Source organism: Felis catus, chromosome A3 (assembly GCF_018350175.1).
Source record: "Felis catus isolate Fca126 chromosome A3, F.catus_Fca126_mat1.0, whole genome shotgun sequence".
NCBI lineage: Eukaryota > Metazoa > Chordata > Mammalia > Carnivora > Felidae > Felis > Felis catus.
In genome coordinates this window covers 12,437,127-12,458,559 of record NC_058370.1, presented here as the reverse complement: position 1 = coordinate 12,458,559, position 21,433 = coordinate 12,437,127, and the positions used below count along the sequence as shown (strand labels likewise).

Here is a 21,433-nt window from a genome sequence, read left to right as displayed (position 1 = left end):
CTGTCCTCAGCCACATAAACATCTATAAATATAAGCTTATAGCTACACACCACTTGTAAAAAACATTTTAAATGGGAACAGAGAACATGCTGACTAAAATCAACCCACTCACTGGGCAACCAGTTCTAAAGCTACATCAAATATAGAGACAATCTAATGAACAATCATTTTCATTTAAGGCAAAGACCCCAGGGCACTTAAGTAAATTTTTTTTTAGACTTTGTAGTCTGGTAGACATAACAAAAATCTTCTAGAACAATTATGACCTCTGTATTACATTATAAAAAAATAGCCTAGTTTGGTTCCATTACTGTTATAAACTCACAAAATCATCACACTTCTCCCCCAAATTAGATTCCAGATTAAACAGAAGCAGATGGGCTACAAATTTAATATTTAGAAGACTAATTTTTAATCGAAAGCAAGTACTTTCTTCGATAGATTTTCCCACTTTTGCTTTCAGTAAATATACTTACTTTGGAGGAACCCCCTGAATATACTCCTTTGACAAATAAATGAACATGTGTAATTCCAGAAACTATAATAAAGTCTGTGGAGAATTTGTCTCTGCCTTCTCTTATCCAGTGACATAAATTACTTTTACATCAACCTTATTCACTACTATGGGAATGTAAATATTTTAAAAATTAAGCTCTTTGCAGTTATTTCTCCCACTTTACCGTTTTTTTTAATAATAAATAATTTCCTTTGGTAAGATTTTCTAGTTTAGAGCAACAGATATCCAAGTCATCCATCTACTGGCATTTGTTACAATTAACACAGCTATATATTTGTAATCCTATTCTCTCTTTAGTAGGTGAGAACAAAGGATCTGGCCAACATTATTCAAACTTTGTAACACTTGATTTATAGATAAGCACACATTGGTGCAAAAATTCATTAAACATTTCTTCAAGAAAGCAAAAAGTTCTAGAGTCAAAGCAAAATGGGAAACAAATATCAACAAAGCTTTTAAAGTCCTAGGAACACCTTATAGAGCTGCCTCGATGTAAAATTAACTGTGGTGGGGGCACCTGGGTGGCTCAGTCAGCAAAGCATCCACCCTCTGGATTCCAGCTCAGGTCAAGATCTCACGGTCTTAAGATTGAGCCCCATGTCATGTCAGGCTCTGCTGACGGCACGAAGCCTGCTTAGGATTCTCTCTCTCCCTCTCTCTCTGCCCCTCCCCTGCTCACTCTCTCTCTCTCAAAAATGAATTAAAAAAAAAAAAAAAGAAATGTACTGAAAAATAAAATGGGGGGCACTTGGCTGGCTGAGTCAGAAGAGCATGTAACTCTTGTTCTCGGGGTCATGAGTTTGAGCCCCACGCTGGGTGCAGAGATTACTTAAACAAATAAAACTTAAAAAAATTCAAAAACTTTTAAAAAAGAAAAATAAAATGAATTAATGAATTCAAAGAGACGTGATAAAACAAGTATAGTAAAATGTCAACAGCAGAAAGCAGATGGTAGATACGGAGGTGCACGCTACAATTCTTTAAATGTTGTTATAGGTTTGAAAATGTTCATAATAGAATGTTGGGGAAAAATAAGGATAGTGAATAACATGTCTTCTAGTTCAATCTCTAACTTGTAAATTATACTTTTTGAAACAGCATAAATGTTAAGCCTTGATTTTTCTTAATGAGGTTTTATTTAAGGAAAAGCTCATTTAGAAAATTACACCAGAAACATTTTAGCCACAAAGGTCTCTGTCACCAAAAGTTGAAAATTTAAAACAAGCTTTTATAGGTTTAGTGTGACGCAAAAGGTCTAGTGTGAAACAAAATCTGTCATAAACTTCTTTAAACACTTCTGAAGGCCCCAGAATCCCATTCCGAGAGAAAGAAAGCAACGCCAAAAGCTCTTGTTTGAGGGGGAAGAATTCACATTTCCACAAACCGAACAAGTCTTGTCACTAAGTGTAACAGCAAATAAGATGATCCAGTTTGCAGGATCATAAAAACAAGGTCCCTGGAACTGACTTAGGACATCCAACAAAAAGATGTCTTTTTCATGAAAGTTTCATTTTTTATGCTGGTGAATTTCACTTTCACTCCATCCCCTAAGAGCAAGAGAAAGTTGCTCAGTAAGCAGAGACCCACTCGGACTCCTGTAGTAAGTATCTTCGTTGTCTTACTGAGGGGAGGCTGGATACAGCAGCACAGTATAGGCCACCGTTTGAAGATTACACTCAGAATAATGTTAATGGGTTAGACTTCAGAGATGGGGGGGGGGAGTTCTATGAGTCATGCTCATTTCCAAACTTAAAATAATCTGTATATAAATGGGTTTTCTGGCTGAATCTTAAAAGAGAGCAATTTAAGTCTGAACAAACTGTATTTATGGTAACAATTCCAAATACTTAAAAGTTTTACTTTAAGCCTCCTGGGAAGCACTAAGCATTTTTTTAAAAATAAAGTACGTTTTGTGCCCTTTCTTAGATACCAAATTATTTTCTCCTAAGTTAATTTTAAGAGCTATTCATATCCCTCTCCATCTCTCAGACTGTAACAAGTAAAACCTAACATCCATTTTCACTACACCTGATCAAGCTCAAAAGTAAACATACACAATTGAAATTACGTTACAGGTCTAAAAACTGTGAAGTGTCCATGACCAGAAACTTGAAAATTAAGTAATGATTCCTTACTTATGCAATATTCCTGTCAACCTCCATTCTAGGAAAAAAAATCTCTTTTCAGACAGGAAAGAAAAATCATGAGCATCTATGCTGTGAAATTCATTCATACTTACTAAAAATAATTCTACAACAGAGTTTGGAAAGCAAATACCCTTTGCTTAATTCTTAACCTGAGGTGACAGCAGCGTATTTATACCACGGTAAAGAAACTTTGAAAGTTTCATTATGAATTATTAACTATAGTTTAACTATGACACAAAGTTATTCTCCATCAGAAGTGGTTTAACAGATAGGTCTCCACGAAAACGAAAATGGCTTTTCAATTATAGCCATTAATAGCTCAAGAACTGTTGCTTTTGTACACAAAGAAGCAAGGCAACATTTTGGACATGACTTTGAGTGGGAAAAGCACTGAACCAAGAGCTAATGTGGCAGCTCGTTCTTTTTCTGCTGTATGATAATCACGTATAAACAAAGATGCGAAGTCCAATAAACAAAATGAGAACTAGGATTTCACTAAAAGTAAATTTTGTGACAGATTAACAGTCTGGGGCAATCTGGTAAAATTATATGATGTTTAGGATTTGTTTCAGAATAACCTAGTTTGGGGGAGGAGGTACTACATGAAACAATATGACCTTGGCCACAAGTTAATTATTGTCAAAGCTAAGTGACCAATACATGGGGATTCTCTATAGTTATCCAACTTTTGCATGTTTTCCGTAATAAAAAGTTGTTTAAAAAAAGTTATGGGGCGCCTGGGTGGCTCAGTCGGTTCAGCGTCCGACTTCGGCTCAGGTCATGATCTCACAGTCCGTGAGTTCGAGCCCCACGTCGGGCTCTGTGCTGACAGCTCGGACCCTGGAGCCTGCTTTGGATTCTGTGTCTCCCTCTCTCTCTACCTCTCTGCCCCTCCCTCTCCTCCACCCCCCCCCACCCCCCACCCCCGAACTCTGGCTCTCTCTCTCAAAAATAAAATAAACATAAAAAAAGTTATCAACTGCAATATTAAAATACCATTTTCCCAAAACTACAATTCAGATGTGGCAGAGGCATGCTTGTTGCACAGATTTCTCTTTCTTTCTCTTTTTTTTTCTTGCTTCCTTCCTTCCTTTCCCTCTCTTTCTCTCTCTCTCTTTTAGGTAGGCTTCATGTCCAGCACAGAGCCAGTCGTGGGCCTTGGATTTACAACACTGAGATCAAGACCTGAGCTGAAATCAAGGGTCCGATGCTTAGCTGACTGAGCCACCCAGGCACTCTGGTACAGCTGTTTCTTAGGTGTTTTTAAAGAGTCATCCAAACAAATATTTTACACCAGAAATGACTCTGTCAGAAAATTACAGGAAAATGTCAACGTCAGAGAGGCCACTTTGCAGCACATGTTATTAAGAGACAGGTGTAAATCAAAACAATTTTGAATTCAGGAAGGAAATTTACTACCTAAAACAATCCTATGATACAGGAGATCATTCAGTAGAGCAAACACACACTCTCTGCTTTTTTGTAAATTTGAACCACTAGGAGTTACATTTCCTTTAATGAAAGATACACATTGCAACTACATAAAGAATTAAAACAAACTCGGTATCTTTAAAGTTGCTGGTTTAAAAATCCCACCTGTCACCAGAAGGACATAAACTGCTCCCTCTACAATCCAACTGTATTTTTAGTTTTTACTTCAACAAGCGGCAATGTAATTTATATTTGGTAAGCACACAGACTCCTGAAAGGCCAAAATCAATCAAAAAGCCCGATTAACTCTCTTTCCACCACCCTCTAAACAATTAAAGCTACAAGCAGAAGGGAAGAGTGACCTTAAAAACGTCCCCACAGCCAGAGAACAGAGGCAGAACAGACTGAAGCACATATCTTCGCAGGAACAGAAGAAAACTTCCACACAAGCAATACTGCGACACGGAGATGGGGCAAGGGCTTAAAAGGAAAGTCGGCCAACAGGGACGGAGGGAATAAAAGCAAAGCTGCAGTGAAAAAAAAGTTAGAAGTTAGAGATGCAGCGCAAGAAAAGACAGACATATTTTTTTCCAGCTTCATACACCGCCCCCTCCAGGGCCTGACACCGAGCAAATGCTCCGGAAAGGGTTCCTGAACTCAAGGAAAGCTTCGGCCAGCAACTTTCCCAGAAATGAAATGACAACAAGAAGCCGGAGGATGGCAGGAAAAATGGACAGGTTGCTCACACTGAAGGAACTGATGAAATCCTGTAGTTGGCTCAGCGGAGATGGAAATAACAGCATCTTTTACAGACTGCCTGCTTACAGAGTGTCCCAATTAAACGTACGCCCCTTTCAGATGTTAACAACCCAAAACAAAGCCCCGGCGCAGGCGGTGGGCACGCTCCAGCTTTCGGCCTCAAGGAAAACCTAGGTAGGTCAACTTCTTTCCACTTTACCCATTAAGTTATACCTTAATATCACGCTAATAAATTATGCAGACGGTTTATTGGGACACGCTGTGGGTCTGGCACTCTGATAAGCGCTTCACACGCCCCATTTCACGGAACCTTAACAGCGAGCGTTACGAGGCAGGAACCGCATTAGCCCCTTTTCCAACCAAGACACAAAGAGTTTAAGTGACTTGCTGAAAGGAGTAGCGCTGGGATTTGTACCCGTGTCAGGACACCTGGGCTGTGCTCGTAACCACTATGCTCCGGATCTGGCTGGGGAGATTTAGACGCTCAGGGACTTGAAGCGGGGAGCTCCCCCCCGACCCTACCACCCCCCGCCCCAGGAATAACTTCGGCATCCCCGCGCGCGAGGAAGAATGGGGAAAGGCGGCGTGGCACCTGTTTCTGGCCCCAGCAAGGGGTGGAGGAGCTGGGGCGCCTTGGGTCCAGGCCGCGGGGCGCCCCGAGGCGGGGGGCGCGGGAGGACCCGCCTCCTCCAGGAAGGCCCCGCGGGCGGGACAGAGGCCCGGGGAAGAAGCCAAGCGCGCGGGCCCGCCGAGGCCTAGGCCCCACCCGCCGCCTCCCTCCGTAGCCGCGGCGCCCGCGCGGGCCCCGCCAGGCCCGGCCGCCTCACCTGGCTGCTGCCCCGAGCTCGTCCCCCGGCCGGCGGTCCTGGGCGGCGGCGGCGGCGGCGACGGGGGTGGCGAGGAGGGGAAGGAGGAAGGAAGAAGGGAGAGGAGGAAGGGAACGGCAGGAGGGAAGAGGCGGAGTGGCCGCGGAGAAGGCGGGCGCCGCCGGGCCGGGGGTCAGAGGAAGGGGGGAGCCGAGCCAGACGCGGCGGCCGCCGGCGCAAACGCTGAAGAGCCGCTCCGGCGCCCGCAGCCCGGCAGGAAGTGACGGGGGAGGGGCCTGCGCCCGCCCCCGGCCCCCGCCCGCCTCCATGCCCGGCCCCCCCCACCCGAAGTTCGAACCACAAGTCCCGGCTGGCGCTGCGCGGGCGCCTGCCATCGCAAGGCACTTCGGGAGCCTGGTGGGTTGAGGCCTGGTCGGGCCGGCGTCGCGGCGGCCGGCCCTGGCTCCCGGGGCCTGCTGGGAGTTGTAGTCTGGGAATTGAGGGCTGCTCACTGGACCCGCAGCGAGGCTGGGCCGTCCTACTTAACTCCGCCCCACTTCGTTCTTCCCGTTTTCCTCTGCGTCCTTTTTCGCCAGCCTCCGTTCCTTGTTTCTCTCCTTCTCTTAGTTCCTCCTTCCGTAAATGTTCATTAAACGCCTACTGCTGTGCAAGGTACTACTCCAAGAGTTGAGAATATAGAGGTGAACACACAAAAATCCCTACCCTCATGGAGCTTACGTTCTATGAGGGTGAAGCACATAATAAATAACAATGAGTAACTTGTAATGAGTGCCAGATTGTAACTTCTTTTACCCAGCTCTGGATAAACTAAGTGGCTTTTCTCATCACGCTCATATGGGGGCTGGGGGTGAGGGTTAATGGTGGGAAATTTTGGATATCTACAATCACACTCAGCAAAGAATAATGCACTCATTGTGAGAGGGCCAGGAAACGGAAAGAACTGCAGATGCCCAGGCCTCCTCTCTCCTCACTCTGGGACTGCTTCCCCACTATTTAAAAATAGTTTATTTTCTCTCTCTGCCTGTCTTTCTCAGTATCTTTCAATCTAACTATTGCTCAATCCTTCTAGCCAAGGCAATAGAGTTTAGTTTGCATAAATTCATGATATGAGGTTCTCTGGCTAAAGGGGCTTCTCCAAACATGGCTTTGGGACCTTGCCCCCGCCACAGAGGACTCCTTTCTCTGGACCAGGCCTCCTTATTCTGCTTCTTGTAAAGTGCAATAAGATTGAATTTCAGGACACCAAACAGTCAAAATACTTTCACTGTCCATTTAGTGCCGGTCCAAAACATTGATAAGCAACATTCAGATCTTGTCCAGTCCTCTGCTAGAGGAGAATTGTTTTCTCTAACCCTTAAGCAGTCTCCTAAGTATAGCTCACTTGGATAAAGGAGCAGACACAGAAGTGTTTCTCTAAACTCAAAGCTGAGGTCCCTGCACAATCAGACAATCTCTTCAAAGACGTAAAGGTAGAAGAGGATGTTCTTACCCATTTTACTATCACCCATGGGGACCTAAGTGATGGGCGAACGACTTCCAGTCTCAGTTTATTTCCCTTCTTCCATATATTCAGAGGGAGATCCCGCTATTTTTTTTTCCTAATCCAGACTTTGGATTTTATTCCACAATTTGGACCGTAATACAGCTGGACCTCAGTTTCCCTCTTAGTTAAATAGGAACAATTTCCTGACTTAACCAGTGGACATAAGAATTGGTAGAGAGCTTGATACGCTGTCTCATCTTCCCATCTTAAGAATGATAGGACTCTCTTTAGCGTTGTGAAATTCTAGGTGTGCCGCACTGAGCAGCCTAGGCTACTATCTGCTCTTGCCAGTGACTGATCACGTGTCATTCTGGGGGTCACGTGTTCTTAGGGTATTGCCTCTCTTTTCCTCCTCTTAACCCCTTGCAATCACTTATCTTTGTCCTATCCCTATAGTTTTGCCTTTTCCAGAAATGTCATATAGTTGGAATCATGCATTCTGTAGCCTTTTCAGATTGGCTTCTTTCACTTAGCAATATGCCAAGTTTCCTCTATGTTTTTTTCATGGATTGATACCTCTTTTCTTTTTCTTTCTTTCTTTCTTTCTTTCTTTCTTTCTTTCTTTCTTTCTTTCTTTTTCTTTCTTTCTTTCTCTTTCTTTCTTTCTTTCTTTCTTTCTTTCTTTCTTTCGAGAGAGAGAGAAGGGGAGAGGAGAATAGGGAGAGGACTGTCAAGCAGGCTCCATGATCAGCATGGAGCCCAATCCCATGACTGTGAGATCATAACCGGAGCCAAAAATCAGGAGTTGGGTGCTTAACCCATTGAGCTACCCAGGTACCCCTTCTTTTTCTATTTTTTGATAGATCATAAATAATACAAAGTATAATTTTTAAATAAAAATTAACTTCTCACAGGGTTTTTATGAGATTTACCTGTTCCCATTCCTTATTACAAATACCTATAATTTATCTTCTAGGCAGGAACACACAGAATTTAATGTAATTTACTTAATGGTCACAATTTCTTATTTCCAATGTTATCTTAAAGAAAAGTAAATAATTCTTTTATTGTTTGGCAAGAGTCAAGAAGTCTGCAGTCCCTTAGAAGAGAATTTGACTCACAGTCTCCAGGTACAAAGAAAGAAAACAAATCTAAATGACCCACCCCTGAACCCAGCCAGCCCCACAGCTAACCTATGCCTCAGTTAAATAAAATTCCTTGATTACACAAAATGAGTTCAGAGTCATTCTCAAAAAACAAGGAGTATTAAGAACACTCCTATGGTCAGGTGGCTGGGGACCAACCAAACCTGAAAGGGTCATGTCATGTGTATTATCTGACCAATCTCTAGCCCCATGCTTGCTCTTTGCTGACCTGATGGAAAAACAAAAACAGCCTCCCCTCCCCCCACCCCAAAAAAAAAACCAATGAGTATTAAATCTTCAGCCTGTTGTTTTTCTTTCTTCTGTGTTTTTAGTTTTAATTAGTTGCTATCATTCTAATACATAATAATATGGGTTTGTATCATCTCTTTATTCTTTCTTTTTCTTTTTTTTATATCATCTCTTTAAAAATGAAGCAGATTTGGCTGCACACAGCCTGCAGAGTGGCAACTGCACTCTATACATGGGCACATTCTTTTCATCTCACTGCAGTCCCCACCCTGCCCATGTCTCTCATTTATGTTATTTTCCTGTTCCTGTGAACATTTAAGTTTGCAATGCCTGGCCTACTGTGTAACGGTATGGACTGAATGCTGGCCTGTGGAGCTGAACATTTGTCAGAAAGACAGACCCTGGTCAAAGAACTCCAAATGCAACTGTGATGACTACAGGAAGGAAAGATGGGACGCCAGGGTGGCTCAGTTGCTTAAACATCCGACTATAGATTTCAGCTCAGGTCATGATCTCACGGTTTATGAGTTTGAGCCCCTCATCGGGCTCCACGCTGGCAGTGTGGAGCCTGCTTGGGATTCTCTCTCTCTCTCTCTCTCTCTCTCTCTCTCCCTCTCTCCCTCTCTCCCTCTCTCCTTCTCTCCCTCGCCCTCCCCAGCTCTCTCTCTCTCTCTCTCTCACAAAGTAAATAAATAAACTTTAAAGAAAGGTACATGGTGTTATGAGGGCGCTATGAACCCCAAGTTTCAAGGTTTAGGGACAGAGCATACTAAAGTATTATAGCTTCAGCAAATATCTGCAGCATATGTAGATGGTAACTAGGCAAAAGGGGTGCAGGAAGGATTCTAATTAGGAAGAAAAGATATACAAAGCCACGTGGCCCATATTCTGGTTTCTATTGCTACAAAACAAATCACTTACAAATTTAGTGGCTTAAAATAACAGTGATGATTTTATCATCTCTCACAGATATGTGGGTCAGGAATTCAGAAAGAGTTTGCCTAGGCTTTTCTAACTTAGGGGTTTCTGATGTAGAGCTGGACCACATGCAGCCCCTGGAGGCTGGCTGGGCCTCTCCCTCTTCATGGAGCCTTAGAGACTGTCCACGTGGTCTCTGCATGGGCTGCTTTGGGCTTCCTCACAGCATGGCAGCCTCAGGGCTGTCAGACTGTTTACACAGTAGCTGGAGGCTTTCCGAGTTAGTGCTCCAGAGAACAAGGCAAAGCTGCATTTGCCTTGTGTGGCCTAGCCCTGGATGTCATATACAGTCACGTCCACTGTAGTTTACTAGCTACAAATAAGCCTGTCCAGATACAAAGGGAGGAGACTTAGACTCTACTTCCTGATGAGGAAGTGCAAATGGCAGGTCTGAAGCTCAGAGGAGAGTCAGAACTGGACACTTAATGTATGAATGGGTAGCGTTTGAAAGGTAATTGAAGCCTCGGGTGTGGATGTTAACGGATGTTAACACCTGAGGAACTACCTCTGCTCTACTCTCATGGCCCATTAGCAGAACTTTCTACCCTTATAATTATTCAATTATCTGATGAGTTTGCTCTATTTGGCTAGGATTATGTGCAACTTCCATGAGGGCACAGACTCAAGCTATCTTGGTCACCACGGTGTGTCCCTGGCCCCTAAGACAGTGCCTGGTACACATATATTTCCATAAGCTGCTGAAGAACCACAGTCTCTCAACTCTGCTGGAGTCCCTAAAGAACAAGGAACACCTGAGGATTGATTAGTATATGTCAAAATCACTGTAGACTATGTTGCAAGGAGAAACAAGGTTGAGAACTACTTGCTGGTCTGGATGAGTAATTCTCAAGATTATTTGAGGTAGACTGCTCCCCTAGGGCTATTTCAGCATCTTAAGGGGAGAAGATTATATCTTAGAAGATGTAATGGAAAACAGCATTTACAAAGCAAGAAAAAAAAAAGAAAATTCCTAGGAATAAATTTTACAATAACAATGCACAATCTATATAAAGAGAAGATTTATTTTTTTTATTTTTTTAATGTTTATTTATTATTGAGAGACAGAGAGAGACAGAGCATGAGCGAGAGGGGCAGAGAGAGAGACACAGAATCCGAAGCAAGCTCCAGGCTCTGAGCTGTCAGCACAGAGCCTGACGCGGGGCTCGAACTCACAGACCGTGAGATCATGACCTGAGCTGAAGTAGGACACTCAACCGACTGAGCCACCCAGGAGCCATGTATATGAAAAGAAGATTTAAATTCTACAGAAGGATGAAGAAAAAGACTTAAAAATATATAATTTATGTTCTTCACTAGCAAGACTCCATCATTAAGATATCAGACACTCTGGGGCACTCGCGTGGCTCAGTCGGTTGAACGTCCAACTTCGGCTCAGGTCATGATCTCACGGTCTGTGAGTTCGAGCCCCACGTCAGGCTCTGTGCTGACAGCTTGGAACCTGGAGCCTGCTTCAGATTCTGTGTCTCCCTCTCTCTCTGCCCCTCTCTCGCTCATGCTGTCTCTCTCTCTGTCAAAAATAAATAACCATTAAAAAAAATTTTTTTTTAAAGATATCAGACATTCAATGAGATCCTAATAAAAAAACAAACAAGATTCTGTTTTGGAACTAGATGAGCCATGTCTAAAATTCTTATGGAAAATTTAACAAGAAAACATTTCTGAAAATTCCTGCCCAAATAATAAATATATTATCATGTCTTACTAATTAAAACTGTTAGGGGGGCGCCTGGCTGGCTCAGTCAGTGGAGCATGTGACTCTTGATCTTGGGGTCGTGAGTGTAAGACCCATGTTGGGCACAGAGCATACTTAAAAAAAAGACAGAAACTGTTAGGTACTAGTGCCTAATTAGTTCCACAAATCAGAAGAGAAGAGAAATTCCCAAATAGACCCAAACATAAGTAGGCATTTAGTATTCAATAAAGGTGTTATTTCAAATTGATAGAGATAAGACAGATATCATGCAATAAAAGATTTGGGACAACTACAAAGTATCTGTGGGGAAAAAAGAGTTAAATCCATACTTTATCTTATACCTGGAAAAATATCAAATGGATCAAGGATTTAATGTTTATTTATTTTTGAGAAAGAGAGAGAGAGAGAGAGAGAGAGAGAGAGAGAGAGAGAGAGAATATGAGCAGGAGAGGGGCAGAGAGAGAGGGAGACACAGAATCTGAAGCAGGTTCCAGGCTCTGAGCTGTCAGCACAGAGCCCGATGCAGGGCTTGAACTCATGAACTGTGAGATCATGACCTGAGCCGAAGTCAGACGCTCTACTGACTAAGCCAACCAGATGCCCTGCAAATGGATCAAGGATTTAAATGGAAAGAAGGAAACCATAAAAGTACCAAAAGAAGCCGTGGGAGAAGTGAAGAAGACCCGTTTACTATAACACAAAATTCAGAAGACTTAAAGGAAAAGATTGATACATTTAACTTCATGAAAATAAAATATAATCATGGGAAATAAAGAAACAAGTCACAAACTGGAATAAAAATTGCATCTCAAGCACAGAAAGGCAAATTTTATAACATATACAGGTCCCATGAATTACAAAAAGATTAAAACTCAATAGAAAAATGAATAAAAGTGGGCACCTGGGTAGCTCAGTCAGTTAAGCATCCAACTTCGGCTCAGGTCATGATCTCATGGTTTGTGGGTTTAAGCTCCGCATGGGGCTCTGTGCTGACAGCTCTGAACTATCAGCACAGAGCCTGGAGTCTGCTTCGGATTCCATGTCTACCCCTCTCTCTGCCCCTCCCATGCTCATGCTCTGTCTCTCTCTATCTCTCAATGATAATTAAAATGTTAAAAAAATTTTTTTAATTAAGCTTCCTAAAGTAATATGTGCCCATAGTTTAAAGAGACAAATAGTTTTAAGAAGCTTATCATGAAAATCAATACTCCAATCCACTCACTTTCAACTCTTTTCTTCAGGTATATTTCTACATATTTCTTTTTTTTAGTATTTTATTATTTTTTAGTAATCTCTATGCCCAACATGGGGCTTGAGCCCATGACCTTGAGATCAAGAGTCACATGTTCTTCCAAATGAGCCAGCCAGGCACCCCTCTTCTTTCATATTTCTTTTTTTCTTTTTTTAAGTTTATTTATTTACTTTGAGAGAGACAGAGTCAGCCTGAGCAGGGGAGAGGCAGAGAGAGAGGGAGAGAAAGAGAATCCCAAGCAGACTCTGCACTGTCAGCACAGAGCCCCATGTGGGGCTCAAACTCACGTAATTGTGAGATCATGACCTGGGCCGAAACCAAGAGTCAGACACTTAGCTGACTAAACCACCAGGTGCCCCACTTCCTTCATATTTCTAAAAGATATGTCTACACAGCTTTTCTTGATTCTCCCATTTAGATCTGTTGATTCTCATGGAAGATGAGAATTTGGTTCTCTTAGTCCTGTTCCTACCCGCTCCAACACAAAAACTCCCTTTCTCCATTCCAGTATCTTTCTATCATAATTATGGACTCAATCAATATTTAATATTTATATTATTAAGACTATATAAGTAGTAGTCACCACTAAGCCATGCAGAGTATTATGATTACTTGTATAACTATTATGATGCCTGTATAATTTTTCCCCTGAAGTTATAAGTTGCCTTGGTGTTTCATTTTCTTGTGTAACAGGATGTAGACAGGAAACCATTTCAGTCTCAGTTTCAGCTGATACTTCCTATTTCAATGTAAGTCCACCTAGGCAGGACTTGTGACTAAAGAGGTGACTAAAAACTGGTTATAGCAGCTTTATTCATAATTGCCAAAACTTGGAAGCAACCAAGATATCCTTCAGTAGCTGAAAAGATAAATAAACTGTACTACATCCAGACAATGGAATATCATTCAGCACTAAAAAGAAATGAGTGGCCAAGCCATGAAAACACTGGAGGAAACTTAAATGCACATTACTAAGTGAAAAAAGCCAATCTAAAAAGGCTAAATAATGTGTAATTCCAACTATACGCCATTCTAGAAAAGGTAAAACTATGGAGACAATTAAAGATCAGTGGCCCCCAGGGTTTTAGGCGGAGGGATGTATAAGCAGAGCACAGAGGAGTTTTAGAGCAATGAAACTACTCTACATGATACTATAATGGTGGATACATGTCATTATACCTTTATCCAAACCCATAGAATGTACAAAACCAACAGTAAGCCCTAATGTAAACTATGAACTTGGGTGATAATGATGTGTCCATGTAGATTCATGGACTGTAACAAATGTACCCTCTGGTGGAAAATGTTTATAGTGGAGTAAGCAGTGCGTGTGTGGGGGCTAGGGGGTACGTGAGAATTTTCTGTACCTTCTGCTGTATTCTAGTTTTGCTGCAAACCTAAAACTGCCCTAAAAAAATAAGGCCTATTACATTAAAAAAAAACAACAAAAACAAAACCTGGCTTTGTTACGTTTGGTCCCCTACCCATTCAAGAGCATGAGGGGCTGAGGTTGAAATTTCCCAAGATCACAGAAAATGTCTGGAGAGCAGTGATGAGCTGTGAGTACACCTCTGCCTGTTTGTGGGAGAAGGATGTTTTTTTTCTTCACCTCAAGCTTAAAAAAAGGCACTTCAGCCAGACCTCCTGATGAGCTTGATGTGTCTCCTGAACCTGAGGTGACACAGTAGGTGGTGCCTGACTCATGCCTGAGAAGTATAAATGAAGGGGCCGTGGCTGGCTAGCAACTCTGATAGTGGCAGAGAGAAGTGGAGGTGCTGTTCCAGGGTGCAAGACACTATCCTGAGGACCAGACGGGGCCGTGCTGGGGCAACACTAGTTTGGATCTGGTCTTAGAGGTTGGTCCCAAGGTGTGAGGTAAAGGAGGCCGAATGCCTGGGGCTGAGGGCAGAATTATAAGCGGTCATAAAATCAAGGGGCCTTTTTGTTGAGTGAGGCCCCACCCATGGAGCAGAGCTCAGGGCAGGGGGTTGGAGGAGCACCTTGGAAGAATCACACAAGCCAAAAGCACTCCAGGAGAGGAAGTGTCCATTGTGAATCTCTGCCAAGGTCAGAGAGTGCCACACTGATTCTTCCCTCCTGCTTCCACAGCCCCCTTCTATCCCAGAGGAACCAGAGACAGTCTCCTGATGGAAGAGGATGGTGGAAGGCTTTGTGGGGAAATAGAGAAGCCTACCAGGCCTCCCTTTCTTACCTCAGGTGGCCAGTCCAAAGCAGGCTTATGTGGCAGAGGGAGAGATGATTTTATTTTATTTTATTTTATTTTATTTTATTTTATTTTATTTTATTTTATTTATTTTTATTTTATCTTATTTTATTGATTTATTTTGAGGGAGAGTGTGCGTGTGTGAGTGGGTGAAGGGCAGAGAGCGAAGGAGAGAGAATCCCAAGGAGGCTCCACTCGGTCAATGAGAAGCTCGATGTGGGGGCTCAATAGTACAAACCCTGGGATTGTGACCTGAGCTTAAACCGAATGTCAGACGCTTAACCAACTGAGCCACCCAGGCGCCCTGAGATGATTTTATTTTAATCTAATTTGGAAATTTTGACTCTTATTAGAGTGAATCAGATGAAACTGCCAACATTCAATCATTTTCGACTCACAAAAATGGCAATTTCATACGGTTCAGCTTAATGCACAAGAGTGGACTTTTAAGTTACTGAACTGAGGCTGTTTGGAGGTTTTCAGTGACTGAGACAATTTTATTACCTGAGAGTGACTAAAAAAGCCATGAGGCTTGCCCTAGACTTCATTCAAGTGCATGGGGGAAGAACAATTCCAAGAATAAACTTCTTTTCTTCCTACACCCACAGTTCCCATCTGTACAACAAATTGGCTACACTTCACTTTCTGTGTATTTATCACCAATTGATCCACAAAATCTCTGACAGAAACCAAAATTTCCTCTCAAGAGATTCAAACACATCAGATAGTCTACCCATTTCTTTTTATTTATTTGTTTATTTTCTTGGCGACATTCCCCTACCTGGCCGTTCTCTGTTCTCCTGCTCTGTTTGGGACTGATTTCTCTCCAGGTCTGCTGGGCAGCTGTGGCACAGGCATTTGCTCTTGCCTCTTTCCTGGGCTGATCTCCTGTTTCTCGTATTCCATGAGTTCCTTTTCCATGGTTTTCTCCCTCATGCTCCACTCACTTTCTGAGAAAGAGACTTAGAAAAGAAATTTTTGAGATTTTGCATATGCGGAAACGTCTTTATTCTATCTTCACACTTCCTAAATAATTTGGTTGGGTCTAATTCTGGGTTAGAAATCATTGTCTTTCAGAACACAGAGTTTTTCTTTCTCATATCAGGGGAAAAAATCTGTTTCTTAGTATTTTACACTTAGTTAGAAAACCAACTTTTTTCTTACTCCCTCACCTCTGTCTGCTGTCTCTCTTCCTCTTCCTTTAAAAAAATTTTATTTAAGTAATCTCTACACCCAATGTGGGTTTCAAACTCATGACCTCGAGATCAAGAGTTGAATGCTCTTCTGACTGAGACAGTGAAGTGCCCCATCTCCTTCTTCATTTTCTGTCTCCTCTTTCTCTTTCTTCTTGATAGTGGTAGAGAAAAATTCCTTTATCACTGGGTTTTCAAACTCTAGCTGTCAAAAACCACAAAATTGTTTTCCTAACATAGACTTGTATTTACATGGCAGAAAAAAAATTTGGCACTTAACATTTTGTTCTGTGTTTGAATTACTCTATATACCTCTATACATAATCATGTATAATCGTGTGTATAATCATAATACATAATTATGTATTGCTTTCATCAGTTAAAAAATTTGCCGTGTCTGGGAATCTGGGTGGCTTAGTAGGCTAAGCGTCTGACTCTTGATTTCAGCTCAGGTCATGATCTCACAGTTCGTGAGACTGAGCCCTGAATCAGGCTCTGCACTGACAGCATGGAGCCTGCTTGGGATTCTCTCTCTCCCTCTCTCTGGGCCCCTCCCTACTTGTTCTCTCTGTCTCTCTCTCTTTCTCTCAAAATAAATAAACATTTTAAAAATAGTATAAATAAATATTTTTGAAAATTTGCTGTATCTTGATAAATGACTTTTCTATCATTCCTAATACTAAAACTCTTTCACTTAATTTTTTTCTTTTTATTAAAATTGAGCTGAAATCCATATAACATACAATGAACCATTTTACAGTGAACAATTTAGTGGCATTTAGTCATTTCACAGTGTTGAGCTACCACCACCTCTATGTAGTTCCAAAACATTTTCATCATTCCAGAGGGAAACCTTATATCCATTAAGCAGTTGCTCCCCAATCCTCCCTCCCCCAAAAAACTCTGAAGGCCATCTATCTGCTTTTTGTTTCTGTGGATCTACCTATTCTGGATATTTCATACAAACGGAATCATATAGTATGTGACCTTTAATGTTGGACTTCTTCCACATAACATAATGTTTTTAAGGTTCATCCACGTTGCAGCATGTATTAGTATTCATTCCTTTTTTTAATGTTTATTTACTTACTTGTTTTGAGAGAGAAAGAGAGAGAGTAGGGGAGGGACAGACAGAGAGGGAGAGGAGAGAATCCCAAGGAGGCTCCATGCCGTCAGCACAGAGCCCAACTTGGGGCTGCATCTCACAAACCGTGAGATTATGATCTGAGCTGAGGATCAAGAATCTGATGCTTAACTGACTGAGCCACCCAGGTGCCCCAGTACTTCATTCCTTTTTATAGCCAAATAATATTCCCTTATATACATATCACAATTTGTTTATCCGCTTCTCTGTTTATGGATGTTTGGGCTGTTTCCACTTCTGTTTCCATTCTTTTGGGTGTATATTTAGGGGTCGAATTGCTGAGTCACGTGGTTACTCCATGTTTGCCTCCTTTAGGAACTGCCAAGCTGTCTTCCACAGCTGAACCGTTTTACATTCCCTCTGGTGATGTACAAGGGTTCTAATTGCTCCTCATCTTTGCCAATGATTGTTACTTTCCATTTTTAAAATTATAGCTATCCTAGTGAGTGTGAAGAGGTATCTCATTATGATTTTGATTTATATTTTCCTAATAACTAATGATATCAAGCATCTTTTCACGTACTTTTAAGCCATTTGTATATTGTCTTTGGAGAAATGTCTATTCAAGTCCTTTCCTCACTTTAAAATTGTGTTGTCTTACGGTTCTGAATTTTAAGAGTTCTTTATATTTTTTTGGGTGTTCCCCTTAACTTTTGAGGCTACCTGAATTTTCACTGTGATAATAATCTGGTAAATGAGTGTTACACAATGTGAGAGAGACCATTTGTTGTCTAATGATATCCATTTTCCCATTTTTGTATTGCAGTAAAACCCCAACTTCATTTTTAGGGCAACAGTGTGCCCAAAAAATGACTTTTCTAGTCCCCCTACTTCTAGGCTTGACCACATTGTTAATTTTAAGATATTTATTAGCCATCCAAGTGGAGATATTGGTTAGATATCTGGAAATTCAAGAAGGGAGTTCAGGAGAAATATGACCCTGTTGTTGCTTCCCCACTGGTTTTACCTACCACATTTTCTTTCTTTCTTTCTTTCTTTCTTTCTTTCTTTCTTTCTTTCTTTCTTTCTTTCTTTCTTTCTTTCTCTCTCTCTCTCTCTCTCTCTCTTTCTTTCTTTCTTTTTCTTTCTTTTTCTTTCTTTCTTTTTCTTTTCTTTTTTTTTCTTTCTTCCTTTCTTTCTTTCTTTCTTTCTTTCTTTCTCTCTCTCTCTCTCTCCTCTCTCTCTTTCTTCTTTCTTTCTTTCTCTCTCTTTTCTTCTTTCTTTCTTTCTTTCTTTCTTTCTTTCTTTCTTTCTTTCTTTCTTTCTTTCAAAAGCATTTATTTATGGGGCGCCTGGGTGGCTCAGTCGGTTAAGCGTCCGACTTTGGCTCAGGTCATGATCTCACAGTCCGTGAGTTCGAGCCCCGCATCAGGCTCCGTGCTGACAGCTCAGAGCCTGGAGCCTGTTTCGGATTCTGTGTCTCCCTCTCTCTGCCCCTCCCCCGTTCATGCTCTGTCTCTCTCTGTCTCAAAAATAAACATTAAAAAAATTAAAAAAAAAATAAAAGTATTTATTTGAGAGAGAGAGAGAGAGAGAGAGAGAGAGAGAATGAGGGGGGAGGGGCCGAGAGAGGGGGCGGGGGCAGAGGATCCAACGTGGGCTCTGTGCTGATAGCAGAGAGCCCAAAGTGGGGCTCAAACTCACGAACCATGAGATCATGACCTGAGCCAAAGTTGGAAGCTTAACTGACTGAGCCACCCAGGTATCCCATTTCTTCCTTCCTTCCTTCCTTCCTTCCTTCCTTCCTTCCTTCCTTCCTTTCTCTTTCTTTCTTTCTTTCTTTCTTTCTTTCTTTCTTTCTTTCTTCTTTCTTTCTTTCTTTCTTTCTTTCTTTCTTTCTTTCTTTCTTTCTTTCTTTCTTTCGGTTTATTTTGAGAGAGAGAGTGCATGCAGAACAGAGGAGGGGCAGAGAGAAAGGGAGAGAGAGAGAATCCCAAGCAGGCTCCACACTGTCAGCACAGAGCCCAATGTGGGGTTCAATCCCACAGACTGTCACGAGATCATGTCCTGGGCCGAAATCAAGAGTTGAATGCCTAACCGACTGAATGCCCAGGTACTCCTTTTCACCATGTTTTAGCACGTGGCTCACATATTCTCCACTTATCATCCTGGTGACCTCAACATTCATACGAACAGCCAATCCAAGATCCTGGTCATTTAGTTGTAGGACTTTCTCTTTTTCAGTGACCTTCTCCTCCATCCTACCTCAGTCATCCCTCCTTATGACTATATACTGGGTCTTGACATCAAAAAGAAATATATCCAAAATATCATTCTACATTCTGGCCACAACACTTCCAACTTCTGTGTTCCATGACTCACTAAGACTATTCTTCTAGCTAATCAGAACTCCAATCTATTTACCCATCTAGTTTCTCACCTTCCATCAACTTTCTCCACCTTTCATATCTTTCTATATTCAGCAACATGTTATGGCCCATCATTTCAAAAACACTCTTTCCAGTACCCTAAATTCCCATGACCATCTGTATTTTGATTGTACCTGTTAATCAAAATTCCACCTATTTGCTTTGTCAGTGTCTATTTTTTTAAATTTGTTTAATGTTTTTTTTTTTAACTTATTTTTGAGACAGAGAGCAAGCAGGGGTGGGGCAGAGAGAGAGGGGCACAAAATCCAAAGTAGGCTCCAGGCTCTGAGCTGTCAGCACAGAGCCAGACCCAGGGCTCAAACCCACAAACCGTGAGATCATGACCTGAACCAAAGTTGGATACTTAACCAACTGAGCCACCCAGTATCTATTTGAAAAATTCACTCATCTTCCCAAAACAAAAACAATAACCCACCTATATCTGAAACAATCTTCTTGCTGTTCCCGTAGGAATGGTTGGTGTCTCTCCTATCCAAACCAATCCTTATCTCCTCCTCTGCTTCATATAAACCTTACACTCCCAAGGATTCATTTTCTCTTCTGGATATCTAAGCTTTAGCTCTCAACTATATTCTTCCAATTTTTATTTAAACATTCTCAAGTCTTTCTTATCTGAAAAACAAAACCCAAATAGGCAAATGTCTTAATTTTATTGTATCTCCAGCTCCATCCCATTTTCTTCCTTCCCTTCTCACAGCCAAACTTACTGAAAGGTTTACCAACACTTTGTTAAAACATTACTAAGTCCAGTGAGCATGTTCACATCTCTTGTTGCTGGATCTTCCACTAGCATTTGACATGGCCCATCACTCTCTTCTAGAATATTCTCCTTCCTGGGCATCTGGACACTACTCTCTGCTAGTTTCTATCCTGTTTCTCTGATCACTCCTTTTCTTTTTAAGGTCTTAAAATGAGACAGAAGAAATTGTTTTAGGGATGCCTGGGTGGCTTAGTAGGTTGGGTGTCTGACTCTTGATTTGGCTCAGGTCATGATCTCGTGGTTCATGGGATCAAGCTCTGCATCAGGCCTGTGCTGACAGCATGGATCTTGCTTGGGATTCTCTCGCACGTGTGCACTCTCTCTCTCTCTCTCTCAAAATAAATAAATAAACTTAAAAAAAAGTTTTTAAAAAAGTGTTTTACAAATCTGAGCACGGTAATTAGTACAGATCATTAATATTTTCTTGTTAATCATATAAAAAGAGGAATGCATATGGAGCAAAGTTAGAAGGCAGACTGGAAAAGGAGAGTGATGGTTTTATTGAAATGGTATGATATAGGTGTTATCTTTTGCCTTTCTCGAAGTTTCTTTATAGTCTAACAGTGTTTTGTACTATATATTTTTATTTAAGTATAATTAACAGGCATTAGTAGTGTTTTCACAATAACTATAAATCAAATATATTTTTTAGAAAAAATTTATAATAGCTGTTCTAAGAATGTATGTTGGAGATAGAATGGTAAAGTTGGTGTGGCCATAAGAAGAAACGAGGACAATGCTCTTCTTCTTCAAGGAAGAAGTTTACTGTACTCACAGGTCCTAGAGGGGGATACCCATGTGCCATGTGGAGTCACAGGGGAAGCAGCAAGTGTTGTTGGCACCTGGTGGCAGAAGACAGGCAAGAGGGGAAAGGCTGGGTTTAGGACTGTCCAGTTTGAATAATGCCAGTGGGCTCTGGGCTGCAGGGGTGCTCTCTAGTTGCCTGTACCTGGCCCTGGGATGATTTAGGGCAGAGGAAACACTGGCTTGTTGTGTGCTAGTTTGAGAAGGACAACAAGAGCCACACACTAGAGATTGGTTGGCCTGCATATAAGGGATGTGCTGAGCCCTTTGCTCTGTGTCTCTAAGGAGTAGCCCTGGGGGGAGCAGGCTCTCCTACTGACAAGTTTTTAAGATGTCAAAACACAAAATACCAATTTTTTTTTTTAAAGCATGATTAATACACCACCTTCCAGGGTCACCTGGGTGGCTCAGTTGGT

At 41.7% G+C, this 21,433-nt stretch overlaps 1 protein-coding gene across 9 annotated transcripts in view; it reads right to left on the bottom strand.

Moving 5' to 3' along the window:
* The window catches only part of STAU1 (staufen double-stranded RNA binding protein 1), an 83,000-nt gene that overhangs the window by 48,853 nt on the left and 12,714 nt on the right, over nucleotides 1–21,433 (bottom strand). For 2 of the 9 annotated variants that reach the window (XM_023251122.2, XM_023251124.2), the window contains exon 1: nucleotides 5,682–5,944. The gene's annotated coding sequence lies outside the window, so the exon portion shown is untranslated. Of the gene's footprint in view, nucleotides 1–5,681; nucleotides 5,947–15,507; nucleotides 15,689–21,433 lie in introns of those variants that run through there. The other 7 variants (XM_023251120.2, XM_023251123.2, XM_023251127.2 and 4 more) reach the window with 4 other exon arrangements.